Source organism: Puma concolor, chromosome B3 (genome assembly GCF_028749965.1).
Source record: "Puma concolor isolate L17-30 chromosome B3, mPumCon1.1.hap2, whole genome shotgun sequence".
Lineage (NCBI taxonomy): Eukaryota > Metazoa > Chordata > Mammalia > Carnivora > Felidae > Puma > Puma concolor.
This window is the reverse complement of record NC_141672.1, coordinates 130,007,030-130,022,395: the sequence shown is the minus strand read 5'-3', so window position 1 is coordinate 130,022,395 and position 15,366 is coordinate 130,007,030. Positions and strand designations below refer to the sequence as shown.

Below are 15,366 nucleotides of genomic sequence, written 5' to 3'. Positions count from 1 at the left end.
GTGGTGTGTATGCATATGCATGTTTGTACATGCACACACACGTGCACGCATGCGCGCGCGCACACACACACACAATAGAATATTAGCCATAAAACAGCATGACATCTTGCCATTTGTGACAACACTGATGGACCTAAAGGGTATTATGCTAAGTGAAACAAATCGGCCAGAGTAAGACAAATACCATGACATACATATATATAATTTAAGAAAGAAAACACAGAAAAAACACACACACAGAAAAGAACAGACTCTTAAATACAAAGAACAAATTGGTGACTGCCAGAGCGGAGAGGAGGCATGAAATAGAGGGGGAAAAAAAATGATAACCCATCGAATAAAACAGGAATACAGAGCCTACACTCAGACAAACATATGTATGCATAGGTAAATGGGAAGAACAAGCTTTCCTTACTTTTAATTATAAAAGCAGAAAGAAAGAATGGAATTAGAAAAGTGCCTTTTGACAATCATTACAGCAATACTTTATTCAGCTGAGAGACATCGATGGTTGCTAAAAACAGCAGCTGGAAGTCTGATGAGGAACAGGATATTTACACCATCTTAAAGCATCTCTCCACAATGATGCTTCTTAATTATAAAAGGAAAGTTACTTCACCGTGAAGAAAGCTGCCAGATACCACCTTTATCAAGTGACCAGTGTTAATACCACCAATGAGAAAACAAATCAAAATCATGACTTGTTGGAAAAAAAGAAGAACACAGCATTATTTCTGTAACATTCCTGCCCAAAATGTAGAACTTGGATCTAATCATGAGGAAACAATAAACAAATCCAAATAGCTAAACATTCCACCAGCTTGAAATCCCCTTAAGTGTCAAGGTCTAAACATCAAGGAAAGAAAGCCAGCCGCTATTTCAGATTGAAGGTGACTAAAGAGAACACCCACAGCATTGTAAACGTCAAACACTTAAACAGAATCTCAATTTATACAGATTTTAGAAAAGGAACAAAGGGATCTATACCTAGAATGCCACGTAGCTTTTTCTATTTTAAGGAAAAAGAGTTAACTTATAAATCTTCATCGCTGATGCTTCAGAGACTGGAAATTGTTATACAAATTCAATGTTCCATAGGAAAAAAAACTGCTAAACAAAAATCACAAACACAAAGTCAGTTGCTATGCAACAATAATGAGATATGTTTGCATGAAGTCAACAAAGGAGGATAAAAGGCAGTAAAAATAAATCTTTCTATATCTTCTATGCTAAATTTCCAGGATAGGCTGTAAACAAATCAGAAACCACTCCAACAGACAAACGTTATTTGTTTAGAACACACACAGTAGCACACTTCGGCCTCCTGGAAGGTGAGGGTGGATATAGGGTTATGTTAAAGACAAATCTATTGGCATGTGATCAAGCTGTCTTAAAAGATCATTTAAACGGCTAAGTTCAACACATAAAATATAAAAAGTGCCTTCAACTTTGTAACATCGACTCTTTAAGATTCCTACAAGGTAGTGCTGTTAAAATACTGATCAAGCTTCTCCAAGTACTTGTTTTGGACTTTTGGTTTCTCTTCTAGTTATTTCTCTTCCCAGGAGCAACTGGGTGGCTCAGTCGGTTAAGCATCCAACTTCAGCTCGGGTCATGATCTTGCAGTCAGTCCGTGGGTCAGAGCCCCACGTCGGGCTCTGTGCTGACAGCTCAAAGCCTGGAACCTGTTTCAGATTCTGTCCCCCTCTCTCTCTGCCCCTCCCCCACTCATGCTCCGTCTCTCTCTATCTCTCAAAAATGAATAAATATTAAAAAAAAAATTATAAGTTCTCTTCCCATCTACCCACTAGCCCTGGGAAAACTTTCTGAAGGCTTCTAGTAAAAAGCATTGAAAAAGAAAAAAAGCCAAAAAAACAAAAGAAAGCTCCAAAAACAAGATCTCTGTTTTTTACACTGGCTTAAAAGATTTGACTGTAATTACTCATTAAACAGTTTGCAATTAGGCAGGACCTTTTACTGGTCAGGTTTGTTAAACCTGTGGCCACAGGCAGCTGTCAGTATGGCATACTAACAGCCGTAATTCTGCACAGCACACGTAGTTGAACTGCTCAGGAGGAAGCGAGGCTGAAGGCTCTACCACACCTTGAACATCAGCCTCTTGAAATCATACTCTTGTCACTACAAAAACACTGCATTTGACAGAAAAATTCACTCTAAGTAACAATCTAGAAGTGATACATACAAAGATACATGGGTGCTGGAAAGATATTGCATTGAATCTCAAGTTTTTCTTAAGTTTTCTTAAGTTTTCAAATTAGAAATAACTTCCGGGAGTCGAGAGAAACTGGGACCTAAGTTGTAATAAAAAAACATCAGGGGCACCTGGGTGGCTCAGTCGGTTAAGCATCTCACTGTTCATGAGATCAAGCCCCAAATCGGGCTTTGCACGGACAGCATGGAGCTTTCTTGGGATTCTCCCTCCCTCTCTCTGCCCCTCCCCTCTTCTCACACACACACTCGCTCTCTTAAAATAAAGTTAAAAAATCATAACAATTAAGTAGACTGCAGAACAGAAGCAAGTAGAGAGATTAAGGAGAACTGCATCTCAAGTGTAGGGGTGCAGTGGAGAACAGCAACTTCATGTCCCTGGGCACCTCTTATTTCTCTCACCCCCAAACGCATTCAACACAGACTTACCAGGGCCTGTTTATATCTTAAAAGCAATATAATTTTTATATCCCTTTTTTAGGGAGACCACTGACTATATACCAAGGAAGGTCTGCATCAACCTCACCCTACAAGTTGTGTCTCCATCTGCCATCTTAAAAAAAACAAAACACAAAACAGTAACAATTTCAATCAGGTACATCCTCTGTAATTTTAACAAATGTTATATACTTTATTAAATGATGTACATTAAATTTTTGTTTAATGTTTATTTTTGAGGGACAGAGAGACAGAGTGCAAGTGGGAGAGGGGCAGAGAGAGAGGGAGACACAGGATCTCTAGCAGGCTCCAGGCTCTGAGCTTTCAGCACAGAGCCCGACACGGGGCTCGAACCCACAAGCCATGAGGTCATGACCTGAGCTGAAGTCAGACGCTCAACTGACTGAGCCACCCAGGGCCCCTTAAATGATGTATATTAAATGATGTACAAAGAGCTGCAAATACTTGGTGAAGACTATAACTCATGGAGCCAATAATTTAAAGGGTGTTCTGGAGTATAGTATCAATAAAAGCTTACAATGTCAGATAGCGCAAGCAAACTTAAGTTTGAGAGGACATTAAAAAACGAAAGGGTAAGTATATAATATTTAGTAGCTACTGAGTAAGCCCTTCAAGGAGTTGCCATGGCACAGACTGACATAATTATAAAATACAGAGAAAAGTAAATTCTTTCAAAATGATTTTTTAAAATCAAAATAATTTCCAACTGTAAACAGATTTACAGTATTTCTATGCCAGCATTCTTATTACATGCTTCTAAGTCAATGCTCTATGATCTTGGGCTTCAGTGTTCTTGTCTGTAAAATGGGGAATAATAGCACCTATCTCCTTGAACTGTTATGACGATAAAATGAATTAGTAAACATCAAGTTCTAAGGGCCAAGCACTTATTTAAGTATTCAATCTTTCTGTCAAATTTGCTACTTTAGTAATTTTTCTAAAAATTCAAGCTGCTCAGAACACCTTTCCCCACATACTTTCTCTACCTATCCACATTCAACCCTACCTCATGTGTCTGTCCATCTGTCTGTCCATCCATCTACCCATCCATCCTTCCTTCCGCTTATGTACTTACTCAGTTATCGGACACCTACTATGTGCCAGGGACTGTACTAAGCATTGAGGGCAAGGGGAACAAAACGTGGTATCCACAGACTATAGTTAATCACTCTGATAATCCAGTAGGCTAGTATGCATAGGGAATAGAGAACTGCCCCCATTTCAAGTTTCCCACATCTCAGCATCTCTGAGGTCAGGATGTGTCCTATCACCCGTAAGAAAGCACCCCGGAACAGTTACCGCGCAGCAGTGTCTTCTTTCTCACCGGTACACAGAAGAGCGTGGTGTCCTATAATGGTTGGCATCTTAGAATCAATGAAATATGGTTCAGTTCCACTCTCAGGTGCCAACTGCTTGAGTCATTTGCTCTCTTTGAGTCTGAATTCTTGTACTTTGCTAAACAAATCATAAGTCTGCTTACTTTTCCACAGGTTTTTCAAATTTTGAGTTCTGATAAAAAAATAATTTTGTGATCCACTCGTTTTGGTGGGGGGTGGTTAAGATGTAGATCTTAGGGTCCTCCTGTCTTTGAGCAGAAGCAGCTCAGTGAACATCTTTGGTAAGACTACAGCACAACCTTTCAATTCCACTAAAATAATACTTTATTCTGCACTGGCTTTTTCCACATAGTTTTGTAACTGCCGAAGAAAATGCACAGTCCTTATTTCCTCTATCACACCATGGGATGATTTTTATTACAAATTCACTTGGATGGATCAGGCAATGTATGCTGGGCACATACACCTCCCTTAGCAAATAAACTATGGAAATCTTTAATCTCTTCACTGTAATGACCTTACTGCAGTTTATAGAAGGCTCAGTTTTTCCATACAAAGGTCTGTTGGTTTATTTGTTACAAAAATCAGGGAAGTTTAGTTAAAACATCAAGGCAGACTGCATACAGCATGTTTCATGGTGGATGCCCTCAGCCCCTAAAATAAAAACTAACTACTTTGTCCACCCATCTCTCCAGTCTAATTTCTCACCACTCCAGTCATACTAAGCCACGTGTGGTTTTCACAACAGGCTGGACTGTCCCAGATCCCTGTGACTTCATACTCACTGTTCCTTTGACAGGATGCCCCATCTTTGTAAGGTTGGGACAGCCCCTGGGGTCAACAAGGTTCTGGGTTAAGAGCCCCCCACGTGGACTTCTCCCTGCCACCCTCTCCTCCACCCTAAGCAGTCTGCCGCTGGTTTCCTGGAACACCCTGTTCCCGGCTATGTCAGTACTACTTCTCTCTGATACGTGTGATTACAACACAATCTCTCCCATGCAGGACGATGGGCTACTTCAAAGTAAGGTTCTTGTCCCACTCATCTTTGATCCTCTGGCTAAAAAGAGGGGAATGTTTTTTACTCTTAACATTAGTCTGTACTGTTTCTATTGGACAGTAAAAATTCAGTCTGCAAGAAGTATGTTCAATTATACCACTGGCACTCTATTTACCTATAAATGGGAAAGGGTTGGGATTTGAAGCACTAAAACAGCCTTTAATGGGGGAAAACATCAAACTGAAAGCAAGTTGATTATAGAACACTACCAGGCGCTACTATCTAACTTGAACTTGGCTCCTTCTACTCCTTACATTCCTCATCTCCCCTCTCCCTACCTGAACCCACTGAACTCATTACTTCCTCCTTTAGATGCTTCCTCATGGAGAACGCCCTGCCCCACGTCAGCCTGCCTGCTCTACAGAGCCTGCTAACAGCTCTCTGTACTCTTGTCTTCGCAGTACAGAGCAGCAACGCTGTAAAGAATGAAGTAGTGCCTTTGCACAGACATACGTACGCGCCAGAGCTCAGGGACTTCCTCGCTGCTCACCCCTGACTCCTCAGTACCAGGTACATGGCAAGCACACAACATTTTGCTAAGTACTGATTTTGCTGAGTGCTGAATGAATCACAGAAGTTTATATATCCCGTCTCTCCCTTTAGAAAATTTCCACGATGGCAAGGATGGGTACAAGTTTACCACCTTAGTACCCCTGCCACACAACCCCACTATTTCATGGTACACATTTATTAACTGCCTGTTGAATAAGCAATTCATATTCATCTCTTCAGAATCACTCTCAGCTTTTGTTAATATTCACCTAGGTATGAAACACACAATGTGATCATCTTCTGTAAGTTGTTCAGACTTGTTCTAAAAACTTTTGCCATTACCGTTAAGGTTGAGTTCTCTGCATTAATATTCCACATGCCTAAGGCGCATGAATACCCAAAAAAAAAAAGAAAAAAAAAAAAAAAGAACAGGGAGGGGGGGAAAAAATCAAACCCAACCTCTGGGAAGATCAATTCAACAATTTTCCATATCCTCATTATAGTCAAGCACAAACCTGTCCAAGCTTAATATTATTAAAATACAAAAATGGAAAGAGCCACCTGCCCAAATTATACACAGTTAGAAGAATACCAAATAAAAGCATGTCTGCCTGGACTAAACCATAAATAGGGTACTAAAAACCTCTTCCTAAAACAACAATGAAACACCACTACACACCTATTAAAATGGCTAAAATCCAGAACAATGACAACACCAGGCGCTTGAGAGGGTAAGAACAACAGGAACTCTCATTCACTGCTGGTGGGAAGGCAAAGTGGTACAGCCACTCTGGAAGACGGTTTGGCCCTTTCTTACAAAGCTAAACACACTATGACCATACATCCAGCAATCACACTTCTACATATTTACCCAATTAATAACGTATGTCCACACAAACTCATACACGCATATGTTTTATAACAGCTTTATGCATAATTGCCAAAAACTAGAAGCAGTCAAAATGTCCTGTAACAAATGAATCTACTGTGGTACATCCAGACAATGGAGTATTAGTTGGTAGAAGTCATGGATGAACCTTAAATGCATACTCCTAACTAAAGAAGGCAATTTGAAAAAACTGTATGATTCCAATTCTGGAAAAGGTAAAACTATAGAGACAATAAAAAGATCCGTGGCTGCCGAGGGCTTAGTGGGGGGAGGAACCCTGAACAGGTGAAGCACATGGATTTTTTAGGGCAGTGAAACTCTTCTGTATTCAACTGTAATGACAGACACATGACACATATTCATCAAAACCCATGGAACTTCAGATATAACACAAAGAGTGAACCTTAACGTATAAAAATTTTTTAAAGAAAGTCTTTTAAAGAGGTCAGGGGATCCCAGGACAGAATGCAGCCAATGACAAAAACAGTTTTACAAATGTATGGAACAGTGACACCAAAGGGAGTGGGGAAAAGGTTGCTGACCTAAGTATAACGAAGCAGAAATGAAGGCTACAGGCAAATGAAAGCGGACAAGAGTGCCATATCATTGATAAAGTTTCTCACGGGGATACGTGGTAAAGATTCAGAAACGACTGTATGTGTACACAGGGATTGAACAATATACTAAAGGGATGGTGGAGGGTGACAGCGACAGCTCTCAGTGCTGAGGTGGGAGGTGACAGTTAAGCAAAGAGAGGAGGCTAAAATGATCCGTGTGCTGACGATCTGACCTGGAGACGTCAGTATCAACACACGTCTAGTTTCATATAGACACAGATGGTTACACACAGAAATATTTATACACTTGTATATATGCATGGGCCAGTATACACATATAGCTTCCCTGTTCTGTCATATGAGGGGGGCCTAGAAGCAACGGACACCCCAATAGCAACAAGCACACCGAGCACCCAGGTCTTGGTTTCTAATGCCATTTTCCAATAGAAAGAACGTGGGCTCCTTGAAGAAATGGCTGATTCTAGGACTTTGGCAGAAAATTTACAAGATGAGCCTGCAGTACCTTCTAATGCCAGAGAGTAAGGGAAGTACTCAAGAGAGAGGAGAGGTAGAGGCAGGTGGAGGAGGAAGTGGAGGGGGAGGAGAGGCGAGGACAGGGGAGGGGAGAAATCCAGCTGAAAGAATTTCCAATGACCAGAGCTGGAACAATTTTAGCAACTAAATAAAGTAGTATATAACCAAAATATAGAATAAATATCCATGAGTCCATACTGATACAAATTCACAACTGAATACATAAATGGGAAAGAAGAGACATATCTCCTGTGCAGAATTCTAAATAATATTTGCAGACAGTCCAACCTCAAGTTGGGGGAGCATAACCTGTCACTCCTTAAGTGTAGGCTGTGTTTAGTGCCTTCCTTCCAAAAAGCACACTCTGGAAAGGGGAGGAAAGAGTTTTGTTTACAGAGGAGAAACCTAACACTCCCTCAGCTGGGAGTCAACGTACAGTGATACGTCATGTTGACAATATTACTCCTGACATGATGTGAAAAGAACGGCACTTCACCTCTGTGGTCTTCCTCTCAAATTCCATAACCCCCGTCTAATCATGAGAAAAAGAAAAACATCAGTTAAATCCTAAAAAGGGACATTTTACAAAATACCTAACCAATACTCCTCAAAACCATCAAGGTCATCAAAAACAAGGAAAGCTTAAGAAACTGTCACAGACCATAGGAGCCTCAGGAGATATAATGATAAAAAGGACAGCAGGTAAAAACTAAAAACATCTGAATAAAGTATGGACTTACTTTATCTTCATGATTTTTCTGTAAATCCAAAACTCTCCTAAAGTCAAAAGTTTATTTTAAAACAAAATAAACAAACCAAAATCTCCTTCACTCCAACCACTGTTCTCTAAACCACCAAACTAGTGATTCTCGAAGTGTGGTCCCTGGACCAGCAGCATCAGACCCACCTGGCAGCTTGTTAGAAATGCCACTTTTCAGGCCCTGCCCCAGACCTGCTGAATCAGGTCCAGGGATAGGGCTCAGCAATCTGTGTTTTTAAAAAGCCCCTTCCGTGACTCTGACACACAATAACATTTGCACGCACAGACGCTCTGATTTCTGAAACAGGATGGGGGTGGGACTTCAGAATCAGGTGATGCTCAGGCTGCTGGTCTGGGGACCACATTTTGAGAATCACTGCTTTAGGCCAGCCAAGCAATAAGAAAGGCCTTTAGTGAATGCTTACCATGTGTCAGGTACTTACCACAACATAACCACAAGAAACACCCCCATATTAGAGAAAGAGAGTAGTTCTCCTCAGGCCACAGCTGCATGACTGGACTGTGGAGCCTTTGTCCTGTCCTCTTGAGGGGCCTCATTTCTGGGTAATGTATTCATCTCCTGAGGTGGCTCTAACAAATTACCACAAACTAGGTGGCTTAGAACAACAAGTTGTTACTCTCTCAATGTTCTGGAGGCTGGAAGTCTGAAATCCAACAGGGCCATGCTCTCTCCAAGGAAGATTCTACCCCTCACCTCTTCTAGCTTCTGGTGGCCCTGGCACTCTGGGCTTCTGGCCACATCACTCCAGTCTCTGTCTTCTCTGTGTCTGTGTTACTTTTCTTTGCTTCTCTCTTATAAGGACTCTCATGATGACATTTAGGACCCAACTGGATAATCCAGGGTAATCTCATCTCCTTAAATACATTTGCAAAGACCCTTTTTCCAAATAAGATAATATTTACCAATTTAAGGGATTAGGACCTGATACCTGTGGGAGGTCATTATTCAACCTACTACACACGCTGTAAGTCAAGAAGACATCAATGGATTTCCCCTACAAAATTATAGCAGAGAATGAAGATTTCTGACCAAGGATCTGGCAGTTGTTTCCTTCCTGCAGGGATGACCACAGAACACTACATAAAATCAACTGTGGATGTAGAGTATTACCATCTCCTAAACTACCTAAAATTCAATTACACAGTTAATAAACACCTTCATCAAGGGCAGAGTTTTCAGAGGGCTGGTTTTAGATGACTGTGACAAACCGGGATCTTTAAAGTGACTTTTGAGAAATTTTAAGACTAAAATGAAAGATTTTTAGTTTAAGGATTTCTTGAGAATTGAAGATTTAGCTTAAAGATCTCTTGCAAACTGATCCAGGAATGTTTGTTCTGCTGCTCTCTCTTACATTAAAAACTTCCTAAGAGTAAATCTAGGGATTGGAGATCAAATACCTCTTTTGTTTGTTCTTGGGTTGAGGTCCACCACTTTAAACCCATTTAAACCACTACTTTTCAGCTAGACATTTACACTAGCTTGGCAAGGGTCTAACAAATAAAAGTGACAGAGTACTATGCGGTCTAATTGCTCTCAGCTGAATATTATCCTAAACATTATGAGTATACTGAAAATACTGCACCAAAGAAATGTAAGGAGCATGAAAATTTTCCCTTTGTCTAAAGTTTAAATTGATTCTTTTCAAACAAATACCAGCAATAGTTACAATAAAAAGGTAGAGTGCAGCACAGTGTGATACAGAAAAAGAAAATTTATTTCATTAGAGTTAGAATTGTAGGCTCAGCAGCCAAACTGCCTGGATTCAAATTCTGAATTGAGCACTTTACCATCTGTCCAATCCAGGATGCGTTAACTGATCTCCCATTTCAGATAAGAGGAAACTGAGACTTGGGAAAGCAGAGTTTAGACACACTTTCTCACCACACCAAAAGTGTAAGATGTCCTTTAAACCTATGCCTCCAAAAACAAATTCTTTAATACAAAGGCTTAACTGAATCAATGTTCAATTCTAACTGTCTCCTGAAATTAACAGGGATTTCTGCCTTCCATGGTAAGTGCCCACTTGGAAACTTCATTGATCTACTGTAACTATTACAAAGTGACTTAGATCACTTGATGATCAGTAAACTCTTTGTCTATTAGTAGTAGTATTATAGGCCAAAGATTATAACAGAAAGGCTAAGCCCCTGTTACATTTCTATCATTAATTAGTTAAGGATGTGGACCAACTTTGTGATGACATACGCAATTCTATGGAGTGGCTTTTTTTTTTTTTTTAATAAGTAAAACCATGTAGTTTTCAATGAACATACATGAACATCAAATTCCATGACAAATAAGACCTCTGTATCACTGGGACACAAGCCCCACTGCTTCTTACTCCAAGCAAACAACATTCCAGTTTCTGCCTGGATGCTGACCACCAGCCATCTGTGGTCCACCGGTTCTCAGCTGTCCCCTAAGGTTTATCAGTTTTAGGAACTATTCACCCCATGAGTCATCAATAGATTAAAAAGTCTAAATGGTGAGTGTTCCAACACTTCAAGTTCAAACTAAGCAAATGTAAATCAAAGGTGAAGGTTTCTTCCTCTTTCACTGGCCTCCCTGGCTCAGTCTCCTCTGCCAGATCCTCCTCATTTCAGACTTCCAGCCCCTGGAAGCCCCTGGGCTCAGCCCTAGAGTTTTCTCTATCTTCATGGATGTCATTCATCCTCCGGCTTTAAATACTGTCAAGATGCAGAGGACTCACATTGGTATCTCTAGCCTGACCTTCCAAGTCTTCCCCATCCCTCCAGCTGCTCAGAAAACTCTCCTCTCTCCCACATCTCACTCCTCAACAAGTCCTATCAGCTGTACCTTCGAAATTCATCACAAGCTACCACTTCTTCCCACTCCCACTGCTGCCACCTGCACCAAGCGCTACCGTTTTCCGTTCTCTGAGTTACCAGAAGTGCTTGCTCATGGATCTCCCTGCTCCCACTCTTGCTCCCCTGCAGTTTCTTCTTCAAACACCAACTGGTGGGGTCCTTTTGAAACAGCTCCCTATACTCCTCTGCCCCGAACCCCCAGTGCTTGCCCAGCTCACTGGGCATAGAACACAGAGCCTTTATCAGGGACAGGCCTTCCACAATCCAGACCCTCCCACTCATGTGCTCCAGCCATGCAGATTCCTTGCTGTCCTAATCATGCACACAATCTCTGCCTCTGGGCCTTTGCATGCCCCATTTCCTCTGGCTGGAGATGGTTCTTCCTGGATGTAAGCAAAGTTCACTTTCACTCTCTCAGCTGGGCTGGCACTCCCTGACCCCTCCATCACTCTGTCACCTCACCATGCTTGTACTTCTTCAAGCAGGTATTGGCACCACCTGCCAGTATATATTTGTCTCCTCAGACGTCCCCATAAAGAAGTAAATGCTCCAGGAGAGCAGGCTTTGCTGTGCTCACTGCTGTAGCCCCAGTGTCTTGAGCAGGGCCTGTCACAGAGCACGCAAGAAGATAGTTTATTTAGTGAGTTAACCATTAAAGATTTGTTTGTATCATCTGGGTTATTTCAATTTCCATGCCCATCTTCCCCCCATAAAACTACCAGAATTCTAAATTATTGCAGAATCTGTTCATAGCAACATAAAAAGCAAACAGGCATTCCTCGGGTGGTAAAAAATAAGAATGTACTCCTCTTTCTGCCTTAAATGGACCACATCATTATAAATAAAAATATGGCTTCTGCCCTTAAACTGAATGTTCCTGCCAAAGGGGAATGCACAGGTGTGAACATGTACAAAAAGAAAAGTAGTGCAGTATTTTTCAAAAGAAAAAATCTTCAAAAATAAGTGCCAGGCAGCAAAGAAAAAAAACTCTATACTGATTTCTTTATCCTCACAAGGCTCACTGGGAGAAAACCCAGAAACGAAACACTATAGGGTTAACCAGGATGACGTTGGTAGGAGCGCTAGCATAAAATTGCTGAGTGAACGCTGAAGGACTCTTTTTAGCCAGGGAGAAGTTTTGCTGTAATGGTACCATTACAAATTTCTTACAGTAATAACACGGTACATTATAAGCTTGCTCAAATGATAAGCTCTTTATGAGGGTTAGAAGTCTGCAGCCCTCTCAAACAAAGGCCTTTCTGTCTTAGATTTCCTAGAAGTCAATAAGCTAAAAATCACATCCTGCACAATATCCACTTAGACTCACAGAAGATCTAGTCTTCTGTGGCTTCACCCCAGCTTCCCAGGGCACTGGGCAGTCAACACCATACACTCCACTTCTGTGTGTCCAATCAGATCATCTCTGGGGTCTAACTACTTTTTATTTTGAAATAACTTCAGGTTTATAGCAGAGCTGTAAAGACAGTAGAGAGAGATCCCATCTCTTGACCCCACTTCCTCTAATGTCAACATCTTATGTAACTATATCCTATGCATATTAAAACTAAGAAATTGACACTCATACAACACTATTAACTAAACCACAGGATCTATTCAGATTTCATCAGTTTTTCCACTAATGTCTCTTTTCTTCCAGTCCAGGACCCCACAATGCATTCAGCTGTCATATCTTTGGTCACTGCCAATCTGGAACAATCACTCAGTCTTTCCTTGCTTTTCATGACCTTGACACTTGGAAGAACAATGGTCAGGTATTTTGTAGAATGTCCCTCAAGTTGGGTTTGTCTGATGTTTTCTCACGACCAGACTGGAATTATGGCTTTGAGAGGACTAAGGCACAGGTGAAGAGCCATCTCATCCCATCATACCTGACATATAAATATGACTTTATACTGCTCATGTTAAGGTCGTGTCTGCCAGGTTTTCTACTGTGAAGTTACTATTTTTCCTATTCCCTACTCCATCCATTACAAATGAATCCAACCCACAGTCAAGGGGAAGGAAGTCAAGCTCCACCACCAGGAGGGAAGATTATTCAAAAATCTGTGAATGTTAAAACCACCATGGCAATTAATGAATACTTTGTAAGTCCCTCTTTTGTTTTTTTTTTAATGAAATTTGTTTAGCTAAACAAATCTCAGCTTATGGTTCATGGCAACAAACAAAAGTTGAGGCAAAAAAGAAATAAAAAAGGCTAAGGCTCAAAGAAGATTTATAACTAGACCACATAGGCAGACATTTGTGAAATCATCAACTGCAGAGACAAAAAGATTTTTAAAAATATCATTTGATTTTAGCTTTAGAGCATTTGTCAGTTTTATCTCTGGCCAAAAGTTCTTTGTTTTCGTCATCACATCAAATAGAGCTTCTACCCTTATCATTACTCAAGATTTACTGCTGATCAGCTCTCATCCTTACTGACTTTTATCCGGCTATGCAACTCATGGCAATTAACATGGCTCATAGGAGAGAAGAAAGGGGAAAAATGATAAAGCAGTAGTCTGTCAAACATGTATGATGGGGCGACACCGTATGCCAAGTATGGCTTCCCTGCAACTGGACTGTAAGTCATTTACTGGAAAGACCAAAGTCCAAACTCCTTTTTTGTCTTCTCCACCACCAACAAAATGCTCTGCACTGAACAGGGGCTAAATAAGATGATGCCAATTAATCAAAACATAATGTCAGTCTCCACCTAGTTCCAAAACCTCATTAGATTATAAGCAATGTTGTAAGAGTATTAACGGCATCTAGGGTTCTTACACATGAGCAAGTAGAATGATCAGAGAAGCCTATAAATAGTGCAGATCATTGGACTCCACCTACCAAGAGTCTGGTTCTGGGTTGGGTCTGGAAATTTGCTCTGTAACAAACACCTCAAGTGATTCTCTTTTAAATAGCTTCCCTCTGAGAAAGAGCAACTTAGTGTAAGACCTATGGACAATGCTAATACTTGAAGTACATGCACACGCACACACACACACACAATTTTCCCACTGAAAAAGGCTTGGAAAACTGACTTACAACACACTGTTATGCCTTACAAAGCTTTACCTCCAAAGGTCTCTTTCTGACCCACACAACACTGCTACCATCAAGTTCATTCCTGCCTTTGTCCCCTCACTTGTTATTTTTCAGGTGCCAGATAGTCTTACCAGTTCAGGTCAGAAAGGATGATTAAATACTGGAATTACAAACTTTATAAAGCTTTGCTGTTGACATCCCTAGATCTCTTACAACTGTGAATGGATACCATCCTGACAGTGGAAAACAGTCCAGAAATCGATTAGAGAAAGGAGTGACCCACACAATGCAAGCCTCCTCAACGCTACCCTCCCAAACCATTCCACCCTGCGCCAGTAGTCCCACAGCCCTCCACACTTTACTGTGCAGCTCACACTATTTTTCCCTGGTTTATTGTTGCTTTACTATAATTAGGCAGGGAGGTATTTTTTTTTTCATAAAGATTAGTCCCTTTTCACATAGTGAAAATAAGTTCTCAGAGCTCATTTCACTCGTATTACCTCAAAATGTCTCATCTAACACTTCAAATAAACTGTCAGTTTATTATAGGAATTGAGTTGATGGCACATGTGATCTCAATCTTTTCATCTACACAGAAAATACTCTTCAGCTATTAGCTTAAGATAAGGAAAATGAGGGGCGCCTGGGTGGCTCAGTCGGTTGAGCGTCCGACTTCAGCTCAGGTCACGATCTCACGGTCCGTGAGTTCGAGCCCCGCGTCGGGCTCTGGGCTGATGGCTCAGAGCCTGGAGCCTGCTTCCGATTCTGTGTCTCCCCCTCTCTCTGCCCCTCCCCCATTCATGCTCTGTCTCTCTCTGTCTCAAAAATAAATAAAAACGTTAAAAAAAAATTAAAAAAAAAAAAAAAAAGATAAGGAAAATGATATTCTGATCCCACTTCCTGATAATGTTGCTAAGGAGCCCTTTTCTGTCAATTCAACCTAAATTAGGTATGTCTAGTGATGACCTTATAATAAGAAAGATGATGAACATGTAAAGTCTCGAACATCTTTAACACACTCCTACCAAACCTGAACAAAGCACTTTGCCTTGAGACCACACCCCCTCCCTCACAAGCACAAGACTCTGATATAACAAATGGGGACACCATTTCAGAGATGTTTGTATACTTACAGAAGGTTTTGACAGTAAAATAAT

The 15,366-nt window shown here is 40.9% G+C and overlaps 1 protein-coding gene across 1 annotated transcript in view; it reads right to left on the bottom strand.

Moving 5' to 3' along the window:
* The window catches only part of CHSY1 (chondroitin sulfate synthase 1), a 71,789-nt gene that overhangs the window by 29,884 nt on the left and 26,539 nt on the right, over positions 1-15,366 (bottom strand). The window lies entirely within an intron of this gene.